This window comes from Anas platyrhynchos, chromosome 3 (genome assembly GCF_047663525.1).
Source record: "Anas platyrhynchos isolate ZD024472 breed Pekin duck chromosome 3, IASCAAS_PekinDuck_T2T, whole genome shotgun sequence".
Taxonomy (NCBI): Eukaryota; Metazoa; Chordata; class Aves; order Anseriformes; family Anatidae; genus Anas; species Anas platyrhynchos.
In genome coordinates this window covers 75,519,611-75,532,109 of record NC_092589.1, presented here as the reverse complement: position 1 = coordinate 75,532,109, position 12,499 = coordinate 75,519,611, and the positions used below count along the sequence as shown (strand labels likewise).

At 35.6% G+C, this 12,499-nt stretch overlaps 1 long non-coding RNA gene across 4 annotated transcripts in view; it reads right to left on the bottom strand.

Annotated features, from left to right (window-relative positions):
- Positions 1-12,499, bottom strand: part of LOC110351669 (uncharacterized) — a 49,417-nt gene that overhangs the window by 26,522 nt on the left and 10,396 nt on the right. For 2 of the 4 annotated variants that reach the window (XR_011808450.1, XR_011808451.1), the window contains exon 2: positions 10,572-10,702. This is a non-coding gene — a long non-coding RNA (uncharacterized lncRNA). Of the gene's footprint in view, positions 1-630; positions 2,149-8,768; positions 9,551-10,571; positions 10,703-12,499 lie in introns of those variants that run through there. The other 2 variants (XR_003496516.3, XR_003496517.3) reach the window with 2 other exon arrangements.

The window sequence follows — 12,499 nt, the reverse complement described above, 5'->3', positions numbered from 1 at the left end:
ATAGCAGGATAATTTGTAAAGTGCTTTGAATTCAGTGTAAAGCATTTAATAAGGCTAATGTTCTTTTCTCACTTACAGAAAATAAGGATAAGATTCTCTCCAATTACTTTCCCTATGAGCAGTTCAATTTTTAAAGATTTTTAATTATAGGTGTACAATGAAAATAAAATTAGCAGGTATTTGGGGAAAAAAAAAAAGTAGTTGTAAAGCATACCTTATTAGCCTAAGTGATATCAGAGATTCCCTAGTGTTTGAAAACCTCTAACAGAAGATTTTTAATTTTGGCATTATATTATTACTGTTTTTACTGCTATGAAAAGTTCTTTCTCTTTTAATCTCTACTTTCCTTTCAGTTTCCTTTTTTTTTTTTTCTGAAAATTATATTTCATGAATGTACTCATTAACTACTGAAGAGAAACAAAACAAACAAAACTGAAATAAATAAACTAAATTAACCCTTTTCAAAAAATACGTATTACTGATTTTAAAAGGGAAGGAGGGAGGGAGGGAGGGAAGAATAAATTTAAACTTGATCCCACACACAGTATAGTTTTATTTATAAAGCCTATATTATGGCTTCAGTCTTTTGCCATATTCCATACAAGCTGGAATGTAATTGCATGTGCACAGTTCTCCTGAAAAGTCTGCTTTGGAGTTCACTCTACAAACTCTACAGATCTGAGTGTTCTACATTCACTGCAGCAGTACGACATTTCCTCAACAACTCTGTTCCTCTTAGATATATTTTTAGCTTAGGAATCTCCCAGGGATTCTCAGCTAAAACCTAGTACATATTCAGAAAATTATTGAAACATAAACTTAATTATATATTTAAAAACTGATTTGACTTGGCATTAGTGCTAATAAACATTAGTGCTAATAAACAGTTTCCTGATCATCATTTCTATGATTTATCACTCATTTATCTTTTTTTAATATCAACTTAAAATAGCTTCCCTGCCTCTGCTTAAGAAGCAGCTCTGCTAGAAATTTATGCTCTCACTCTCAGAAAGAGGTAATGCAGGTTGTGAGCTCATCAGTTTGCAAACTGCTCCTCTGCTAGAGCAACAGGCAACTCCAGCAGAGGAAAAATGAGTGAATAGCTGAGAAGAGGACAGGAAAGGCTCTTGTTTGTCTTTATCCTTCTGACTTTATGCAAGCAAGGTGCCTTATCCTGACAGGAGTGGAGCACTTGCATAGCCATATGCCTTTTGGTACTCAGTGCTGCCTTGAAGATAGTCTACCATGTAGGCATGGAAAGAACATGCCCTTTTATACCAGTGTAGAAATGTATATATATCAAATCTACCTAGATCTTGACACATGAGGAGGAAAATGCTGCTATTGATGTATTTTAGCTACATAACCACCTTAGTGGGAAGATCTGATGGGCAGATAGACATCCTGCCCAGAGCATTCATGAAGAATGATCACTTTTTAGAATGACTTTTGCAGGTGACACTGGAGAGAGCACACCTGAAAGAACCTTAAGAACATAGAACTGGTGAAACTATGGTACGATGTTTCCTCCCAGCCGCCACCACCACCACCCAGTGTTTCCATCACAGCAGAACTTGGAGTCCTTATGTAGAATCTTGATCTATCAGATTAAGGAAAGAAGCAAAATAATGACAATCTGTGAGTTGAGCTGTAGTAAGAAGCTGGGATGGATTTTCAAAAACTCAGACTGAGTTTGTTCAGCTTCTCAGATGAAAAGATTTTTCTTACTATCACCAAAGGATTAATAAATCATAACTCTTACTTTTACAAAGCATAGCTACCAAACAATTTTAGCTGGACAGTCTTAACAAGATTGTTCAACGAGATGAATTCAAAAAGACTAGCAGAATGTACTCAAGAAAGATAACAGGCACTACACATCTGAAAGCATCATTCCCAGTGGGGAAAAATCAGCCAGGCAGAAAATATATTAAGGACATAAAAAGATCAGAGGCATACTATAAATTCATAAAACAGTGCTGTTGCAAAGACAGATCTCACTTTAGCATGTGTCCTAGGAGGTCCCGGGCAGGACAAGAAAGGTAGCTGTCTTTGGCCTGTTTATTGGTAGTACTGGACCCCTAGCTGGAGAACTCATCTCATTGTGGTTGCCTTCCTCTTAAGAATGATGCTAGAAAGTTGCAGAGTCTGCAGAAGAGAAATGGAGAAAACGAAGAGTTGCAAAGAGATTTACAAAACACGACTTAGGAGAAATAGTGAAAGAATACTTGTTTAGTTTAATAAAACAAAGTAAATAAAATAAAACAAAACAAAATTAAATTTAAAAATTGACTGTCTATTAGAAAACATAACTGTTTTCCATTACTTAAAAAAATGATAAAAAATAAGGTATTTGTTCTTCACAGAAAAAAAAAAAGGGGGGGGGGGGGCAAGGACAAGAAGAAATCATAAAAGACTTAAGATTTAGAGTAGTAAAATTGTTCTAATGAAGAGTAATGAGGCACTTCCGCAAGATATCCAAGAGCATCGTGACCCATTGTTCATTGTTTTTAAGAAACAGATGAGACAAGCATATGGTAGATTTACTTGATCCAGCTTCCGTGCAATGGATAGAATTAGGTGCCTTGAACTCTGGAGAATCTTCCTAACAACATATGACTATGATCCTGTCCTCTTTTCCTTTATATGTTACCCTGAAAAGTACTTTCAAAACATCATGATTATTGCACATCTTTAAAAAAAGGATAGTAATAGTCTTTATACAATGCCAGGTAAATGTTGCAAATAACACAAGCTAAAGTATTCTCTTCTGCTCCTTCTGTAATGCAATAAAGGATTCCTTCATTTTCCATACATAGGGAAGGATAGGGAAGGAAGGCTTTCAACACCATGCATTCACCTCTGGCATATCTCCACTACAATGTCCTTTTTTCCCTCTTAACAGCAACAAGAAAGGATTTTAATCAAATATCCTTAAAAAGAGATCTGATGAATAAAATGAATATATTTTAATATAGCAGAAGCAGGCATGATTAAGTGCATAAAGAATTGAGGTTAAAAGTGGCTACAACAAAAGGTTGAGTAAAAATTAATTTTAGCATATGCTTTGTATAATACTGCATAAGCTATTCTTTTGTTCCGTTGCCTCTTTTTTGGGCCTTAATTTTCAGTTAGTCGCTGGCTTACATCTTATCTCATACCATAATGGCAGAAATTAATGGGATAAAAGTACTCCATTCAAAGACAAATTATCATTTCACTGATCTACTTCACTGAGTGCAAATTCCCTCTGCTCCCATTAAAAGCTTTAGAGCAGTAGAAAAATGCTAGTTAACTAAAATTGTGTTTCTTTTCTTAGACCATAAAATTTTCATTTATTCTGTCTGTAATACCCTTGTGTAAATACAGTAATTTTGAAGCCTTTCAGGATAGTGTGATACATATTTTGGCATTGTTGCATGTCTGGATTTCTTCCATGGTACTTTAATTTTGTGGTTCAGTGAGCAAAACTGAGTTCTCCTGAAGGGCCTGTACTTAAAACAGCCAGGGGCGGGCTGCCTGCTGAAACAGTCAATCTTTCCCCTTGATGAGAGTGTCCAGCCACTGTTTGTGTGAACTACATCTCTTTCATTTTCTTTCATTTCACCACTACTTTGTTTAAATTTGCATCAGTTCTTAGCAGCAACTTCTTTGAGACAAATACCAAATAGTAGTAGAGAGCTAGAAAAGGAAAAATTGTTATCAGGATATGATACAAAAATGTGACATCCATTGGAATACAAAAGTTTTCAGCTTTTGTAGAGGAAATTACAATTCAAAAAACAGAAAGAGATCTTTAGCTACTTGAGGTTGAAGCTCCTCCAAAATGAGAAAAGAGATAATCTTTATGTGTTATATAAGCTTCAAGGAAAAGATCAAGATTACTTTTCAAGGAACAGAATATAAATTTGCTATAATTTCCCAAATCCTGGGGTTGCAATTCCTTTTACTGCTAGAAGGAAAAATGTTCCCCATTGTGATTACAAGAGATGGGTTCTTCGATAATGTTAATCTTTCAGATCACTCCATGAAAAAGTGTTACTTAATAAAAGGTTTTACCAATATATTATATTATCCTAGCTCCGGAGTTTAAAACTAGTAGTATGTAGTATGTAGTGTGGATACACTACTAATGCATGCATGCACATATAATAAGTATACACACATACAAACAGCCATTCATATGATTGCATATTTAATATCTGTAACACTATTCATTAAAAGTAGACTACAGCTGTCAATATAACTTAGAACTATGGAATACAATATGGAATATGGAATACAATTTTCCTGTCTTTTTTCTGCCTATCCAAGAAAATTCATTAACAAGGTCTACTGTATGCAACAGACACTTTTGTGTTTTATAATATATGACACTAATCGTAGTCTTCAGTGAAAAACAAAATCAGTTAGGACACCAAAACAAGTTAAAACACCGACGCTTCCTAAAATAATCAATCAGGAGAGAGAGAGAAAGAGAGAGAATATTTGTTAAGCATGTTATAAATACTTTTATGTTGCTAGTAGAAAAAAAAAAAAAAAACGTGCATTCATTTTGTTAATTTCTACAGTTAACAAACAACTGATATTCATCTGCTAGTAAATTTCCAGCAAATTTTAAAAATCTTATTTTTCTTTATAGAAACCACAACAATAATTATATTTGAAGTCCTAGAATTTCAGTCCTATCTTGAAGGAATATGTGATAAAGTTCTTACAAATGAAGCCCAGAATTGCTCTTACTGCTAAAAGTTTAATTGGTTTCAGTGGACCTTTGTATATGACAATGAAGAAAATGCTTTGAGATAATATTCTCTTCAGTGTAGCTATAGCAATGGAGTGTGCAGCACTGTCCAAGTCCAGCAGAGGAATGCCAGGCATAGAGCCTATGCTATGCAATGCATCTCGATTAAGAAGTCACCAAGTGAACTGCTGGTTCACTAAAGACTGTCGTTAACACCATTAGACAGCTCAGCCCTGCACAACCACTCACTCACTGCCCCAGCTGGGTTGGGGGAAAGAACTGGAGAGATAAGAGTGCCAGACCTCATGGGTTGAGAGCAAGACAGCTCACTAGGCAAAGCAAAAGCCATGCACAAGCGCAGGAGAACAAGGAATCCATTCGCTGCTTCCCACCGGCAGGCAGGGGTTCAGCCCCCTCCAGGAGCACAGGGCTCACCCCACAGCATGGCTCCTTGGGAAGACAAACACCATCACCCCAATGCCCCCCCTGCCTCCTCCTTTCCCCCAGATGCTATCGCTGAGCATGGTGCCACACGGTGTAGGACATCCCTTGGGGCAGCCTGGGCCAGCTCACTGGCCAGGCAGCACCAGGAGCAGAAGAGGCCTTGGCTCTGTGCAAGCTCTGCTCTGCAGCAACTGAAACATCCCCATGTTACCACCCCTATTTTCATCATAAATCCAAAACATAGCATCATCCCATTTTTTAAAGAAAATTAATTTTAACCCAGACAAAAACAGGACAAAGAAAGTTTAGCCCACATTAAAATCAGGAGTTTATTCAGTAATTCTTGGTGGCCTTGAAAATGTAACCACTCGTCATAAACAGGAGCTTAAATTTACTGAATTCTGTGGGAACAAATCTAAACCAAAGATCCTGACAAAGTTGTGTCTTAGCTCTTGCAGGCTCCACATCAAAACAAAAAAACAAAAACAAAACAAAACAAAAAACTTATTGGACTAAGCCCATTTGCAATAAAGTTCTTTCACTCCACCCCTAGCAGCAAGACTACAATTACTTTGCTTGAATTAATACAGCATCCCCCCAAAAATATAAGTATAATCATCTTATTTTTCAACAGCCAGACAAAGTAGAAGCTTGTGCTGAATCCTTGAGGAACTTCTAAGGACACAGAACAGTTAATGTGGGGCAGCATAATAAAAGCATATTTCTGTACATGCTAGCTGGGAGAAATCTAGTCTTCTCTGTATAATGACCTTCTACCTCTCTGGTCTAGGTGGAAGCAGATCAGAATTGAAGGAACACTTCATACCTATCAAGGCCTTTAGGCTCTTTTTCATAGTACCACTATTTTTAAAAAAAGTAACACAAAAGAATGCAAACAGCTTTTCCAAAAATAACATAAATATAAACTATTAATCAAGTCTGATTTAATGGGATCATTATATCTGGCATTCTGCATGTGCTAATAGCATCTAATGCACAGATGCTTTTTTTTTTTTTTTTGGCTCTTGAATGAATAATGATCTGGGATTCAGTTTTCCTTAATGGTTCCTTAATATCTACCACTTTGGCTAGAGCTGCAAATAAAAATACATGACATTTATTTTATATTAACAGCATAGAAAGTGTGTATATTTGTAATCAAGGTAAAATTTGATAACGTAAACCTAATGACTTCTGCTGAAGAGGGGATGATTATGAAGAGCAGTGCTTCCAGCATAGATATGGAGTGCTGTCACACTAAAATGCGGTGGAAGAATAAGCAAAATATTGATAAGATACTACTAATTTACACAGTAAAAGTGAACTCCTTTCTCAAATAAATGACTTCTTAGAAACTTAACTAAAGAAGGTAGGAAAGCAAAAGAAAATTTCATGTGTTTTCTGCTGTGCAGCATAGCAGATAAAGGAAAAAAAAAGATAAGACTTCAGAGGACTCTGAGGACTCTACAACATATGTATAACTGTCTTGTTGACTGAAGTATTAGTAATCCAGTTAACCCTAATGCTACATGGTTTCTATCTGTTAATTTTTTACATCTGTATAATACATAGCTTTTACTGTTATTGTTGGATTTTATTTATTTATTTATTTTTCTATGGAGAAAAAAAATAAAAAAATTGAGTAAAGATAAAAGTAAAAAACAGGTTCATTCTGTAGTGCCATCAGAAATCTGACTTCATCTGAAAGAGTTGAAATATGGCTAGGCAAGTATCAGTGAGCCACCTGTGAATGAGTCAAGATTCAGTTCTGCTCATGTAGACCCAAAGATAAAGCACAAGCCACTGAGACTTTATTACTGTCAGAAGTACCTAGTTTGAAGACAGTGTCGATATGATTGCTTGCAGTACAACCCTAGTTCCTATTGAGGTGTATTCCTAAGTCACACTAGTTTTATGCATATGCATGTACCATGGGGCAAGGTGATCCTGTCCGTGGGCAAATTAATACATAAGACATACCTGTTGAACCCAGTCTTAATGGTGCAATTCCAGCACTTCCAGAGTTCCTACCCAGGTTGGTATGTGTCAGTAAAGCATTATGAGGATGGAAGTCCAATCTCCTCTGGAGATGATTTTACAGAGGAGTTAACTCTGAATGCTCACATATTCATCAGTAAGGCTGTCCACATTACAAAATGACAGACTCACTGAGTTAGCAGGTGATGAGGCCATTCAACTCAACTTAAAAGCTGCTCCATAAATGGATTAAAGCTGTACACAAATGGGTCTTCACATAGGATATACGTTTGATTTACAGATTGGTTTAGTTTTGTGGTAAATACAAGACCTTGATTATGTTACTGCTAGAGAGGTAATCAGAATGAAAAGGATCATTAAAGAAAAACCCTAGATTTGTCACCTAAATAAGTAGTTTTGACACTCAGTACATATGAGAAAAAGATCAAGTATGAAGTGTGAATATTTTTACATAATTAATATGATCAGTGACAGCTGTACTTTTGAAAAACAAAAAATGAATACAAATGAAAAACATCAAATTTAGATTGTGAAAGCAAAAAATGAGCCAGATTTGGAAGGTTAAGGTTACAGTCTCAAAATAAACTCAAAAATTTAAGGAATGGTCTTATCTTATGTTTTGATTTCTCTTACACTCATTGAGAGGAATATCTCAAGAAAAAGTGTTTTAATGTTAATTAATTTTGTCAGATTGAAATATTGTTCAATCTGGGTTCTGTTAAATTTATGGATCATTAGTCTCTTATCTTTTCATTATGGTCTCCTGAGAGGAACCATCATGAAGTTAAATGAACACAGAAGGAAATTATTAGTCTTCCTTTCCCTTTCACCCTACTTTCCTCACTGGGGGAAACAGGGTATAAGTGCATTCATTTTATGCAACAGATGATAAATACCTTCTATGCTTTAAAGTCTCTAGGGATCTGATTTATTTAGTCATTTTACATGTGCTGTGATTAAAGATATATAATTCACTGATTTTCCCCAATACCAGAAGTACCCCAAGTCCGCATTAAAAATTGTCTGCTGGTGCTTAAATAGAAAGAAAAAAGGAGGGAGGCAAACGTTTGAAGTATAAAAAGTTAAGCATTTGTTGCACCCCAGTAAATGAAAATTAACTGAAAAATAATCAAACTATTTCACAGTTAAAACTAAACACATGCACACAGACAAAATACATTTGTGTATGTAAATCCATATTCCACAATTTAGCCCTGAATTCATTTTTACTAACTTTTTACATTTTGACTAACTGAAAGATTGGTCAGTATTTCAGAGAAGTGTACAAGCATACTAGTAATAAAATAACAAAATTCATTCCTTGTAAATCATACTGCCAGAAAATAAACCCTAAGAGTGATCATTACTAGACTACAATAACCCCACAGCAGTTCTTTTAAGTGTTACAATACACAATTTTTATTCACCCCAGGAAAAAAAATGCTTTTACTGTGTTTTTGTTATTTTTGTTGTTGTTGTTGTTTTGTTTTAAATACAAAGCTCAATTTTCTTTGGAATTACATTTTGACTTATATGGTTTACTCTTCATCTGTATTCATCAGAACTGTTTCAGGGCTTTGCTTTCTTGCTTGCATATCTTGCCTACTTTAAAACATATTAAAGTACCTAAATATAGAGGGACAGGAGAACTGTTTCACACACAAGAGATTAAGTGACCTGGATGCTTGTGCCTCTGTGTTTTATCTACTACAAACAGTTGCCTCATTGGCATGACGTACAATTCACTAAAATAAAAGGATTCAAAGTGCAATTGATACTAATAAGGAGAAGAAAACAATTATGTATGCACAAATGTAATTTGAAAGGGTGATGGCACACGAAAGGGATTTATATTTAATACTGAACCGAAGAGACATAGTTGACTTGAATAACAGTTATGGTATTTTCTAGCCTTTAATTTTTTGTTTACCAGATGGGATGAGAGAAAATTCAATTTCACTCATTGTCCCAGAGATTTCAACATGGAGATCAGCTAGAACTATGCAGTACGTGATAAGCTGGCCAACAATTTTCATGTTCATTTGGTGCAGCTTGTGGCAAGATATCATAATCAGAAGTCATTACTAAAAGCAAAACTCAGCAGTCATTTTAATCAGACATAGGCAAAGTCAGCAGCAAGTGTGCTAAGGGGATATATTATTTCTGATCTCTGCCACTGTGATTTTAGTAGTGTTCTTGAAGGGAAACAACATGATACTAAGTAAAATCAATAATGACAGAATCAAGCACTTCTTTGGATAGATGTTACACTTGATTGTATAAAGATGCTGGCCATTGCTTATTCAACTGTAGCTGTGGTTAATGACTCACATGATGATAAAGGGAGTACCTGCTGACCTTAAGCTATGAAGAGAAAAAAAGTACAGTTTAAAAACACAGAATATAATTCTGATTTCTTGTTGTTTTCATGACTACAGACCCTTACTAATGGAACTTATTTCTGACTTCCTCTATACAACTATACAAGACAGAACAAGACCTCAGGCACATAGGAGTGTGCAGAGAAACATGGAATAATGCCTTCCTTCACCATGCAGCAATTCCTCCTAGTCTTAGGGGTTATTTAATATATTTTTTAATATAAGAGGAGAAACACAGATTTGTCAACTTCCTGAAACATATAACTCTGGCAAAAACGTCTTGGGCCACAACTTAAGCTTCAATTCCAAGTTACTTAGGGAAGTAAAAGAGAAACTATAAAACACATGAAAGTGGTTGCAATTTGGATACAGAATGAAGAACATGTAAAAATTACAAAAGACCGTTTAAAGGAGAAATCTTACTTAGTTTAACTATGTTCGATGGCCAGTCTTATAGTGTGAACACAAGTCCATGGGCAGAGAATTACTATTTCAGTATTTTATTGCTTTATTATTTTAATGAAATATTTTCATTAATAACAAAATAATATCAATATAAAAAGTAAACATATATTAAATCTAAAGAGGTTATAAATTGTGTATTGGCTCTCTGCCCCATTCATCACACATTTCCTGGTTGATCACCAGATTACTGCTTAGCCTAACTAATGCTGAATTGTTGTTGATATATGCTAAACTGTTGCTCTGCCCCTATCCCAGTCTATGCCAGGAAGTCTGTTACAGACTTCTACATTATCTTATGCTGATACCATACATACATCTATGGAAGAAATTAAGACAAAATGATATGTTTAAATATGGTTTGATCACCTTGCTTTTTTTTTTTTTAAAAAAAAAAAAAAAAACATTCTGCATGAGGCCTGGTTGCACACCTCACAGTTTACATTCGCTTTCCAGAACATACCCCCTGCAGCTTTGGGCTTTAGCAAATTGAACCCAAAGAAGCAGACCACTGTCTTTGACAAGTTGGATGTCTGGCTTACCATGGGAGAAGGATACTGCTCCTGCACAATGGACCAGATTCCTCCCAGCTCTTCCTGTGTAGTAGCCTCAAGCAGTTCTACTGAAATGCTGTGTGCTGGCTTAGTCACACTTGGCAGATGATTTAGCACTGCTTTAAAAAAAAAAATCGCCATGATGTGTGTAAACTACTTGGCCACTCCAGCATTTCCAGTAGTTCTACATTATATATATATTTTTTTTTTTAAACAGCTCTGCCAGGCTTAGCAATGCCCAGTGGTTTTACTTCCAATCTTCCACAGACAAAAATATTTACTTGACATAGCATTACATATAGATGTGAATGCTCCCAAGGTCTCCTGGTATTTCCCAAACTATTTTTCAAAGAGCTACATTCCCCTCTCCCCTTCAAACACATAAGAAAACTCAGAGGTGTAAGAAAAAAAAAATCTCAAAAAGCATACTTGAGCATTTATCTATATCAGTTCAGACCAAGGTACACCAACCCCAGCATCTTGTTTCAAAAGCTGGTCAGAAACAAAGGCTTAGGGAAAGAACATAGGAAAATGACGTTAAAGTAAAACTTGCCAGTCAGATCCCTGCACAGCTTGGAGTGAGGATAGGGAGTCCGGAGTGGAGTAGTAAAGATCAGCTGGGTAGAGGGGGAGGAAATATGCTATTTTATATGTCTTTTTGTTTCTCACCACTCAAATACATTTCAATTGCCAGTATTTTTTTTCCCAAGTTAAGTTTGTTTCATCCATGAGTCTTTATCTCAACCCATAAGTTTTTTCATCTTATTTCCTCCCCTAGTTCCACTGAGGAGAGGGAGGGATAGAGTGGCTGGGTGGGAGTTTCTCTGCTGGTTAACCCACCACAGCAGAAGAGGAGGGAAGGGTGCAGAATACATTATACCAGCCTGGTAGTTGGAGATGCCTTGCTGTGTGTCTCAGGACACAGCTGCAGTTCCCATGAGATACAAAATGTGTGTCAGCTTTGTACACTTGAAAAAACTTGGCAACTATTATAACCTCATCTTTCCTTTAATCACTGGTAGCATATCACCAAAAAGCAAGATAATAAAACCCAATGAAATAAAAAATTCCTGAAAAATTAACTTAATTTAAAAGAACAACACTCTACCTGTAAATCAACAGCTTCAAACCAGAGTTGAAGTTGGGAATCTGGTAGTAGAGGGGCAAGTCATTGCATACATTGGAGGGTAATTGTAAAGGGTCACATATGCCTATTGTTGACGTGATAAATGTTATGAGTACACACAGCAGAATGTATTAAACTGCCTTAGAGAACAGAGTGCAGCGTTAGACTAAGGTTTTCGAATTATGATTGCACATAAATTATAGTGGCAACAAGGGAAGGAATAAGTCTCCTGAGCTGAGATTAGCAACAAAAAACTCCTATTAAATTTGTGCATGTGATGAGGATTTAATGACTGAGTAAGTCTTCTAAAGTTTTTAAGATATTCCCCACAAATAGCCAGATGATTTTTCAAGGATAGCTTCAGAGTGATTATAAGTCTAAGATCAATATAATTCACATTACTAATGCTTGCCTAACACTGGTTAGGCACATTTATACTGAAGATGAAAGTTTAATTTGAGCCTCTGTGGAATCCACTGTATTATGAATCAAGTCAAAAGTTACACAAAGAGACACAAGAACATTCAGATGATGCAGCTATACAGCCATGCTTTTATAAGCCTACTGTTCATCCTGATGATAATAAGTTACATTAATTAAAATAAAAAATGCCATCAGAAGTATGTAAACTAATGCCTGCCTCATCAAAACATTGAAGTGTGGGATTTTAAACTGTAATACATTTGAAATAAATACTGTTAAAAGTACTTTCAAGTGAAAAGCTCTGCCCACATTTATTTTAGGTGACTATTCATATTACAAGGATCATAAATCAGCATATTATTATCAA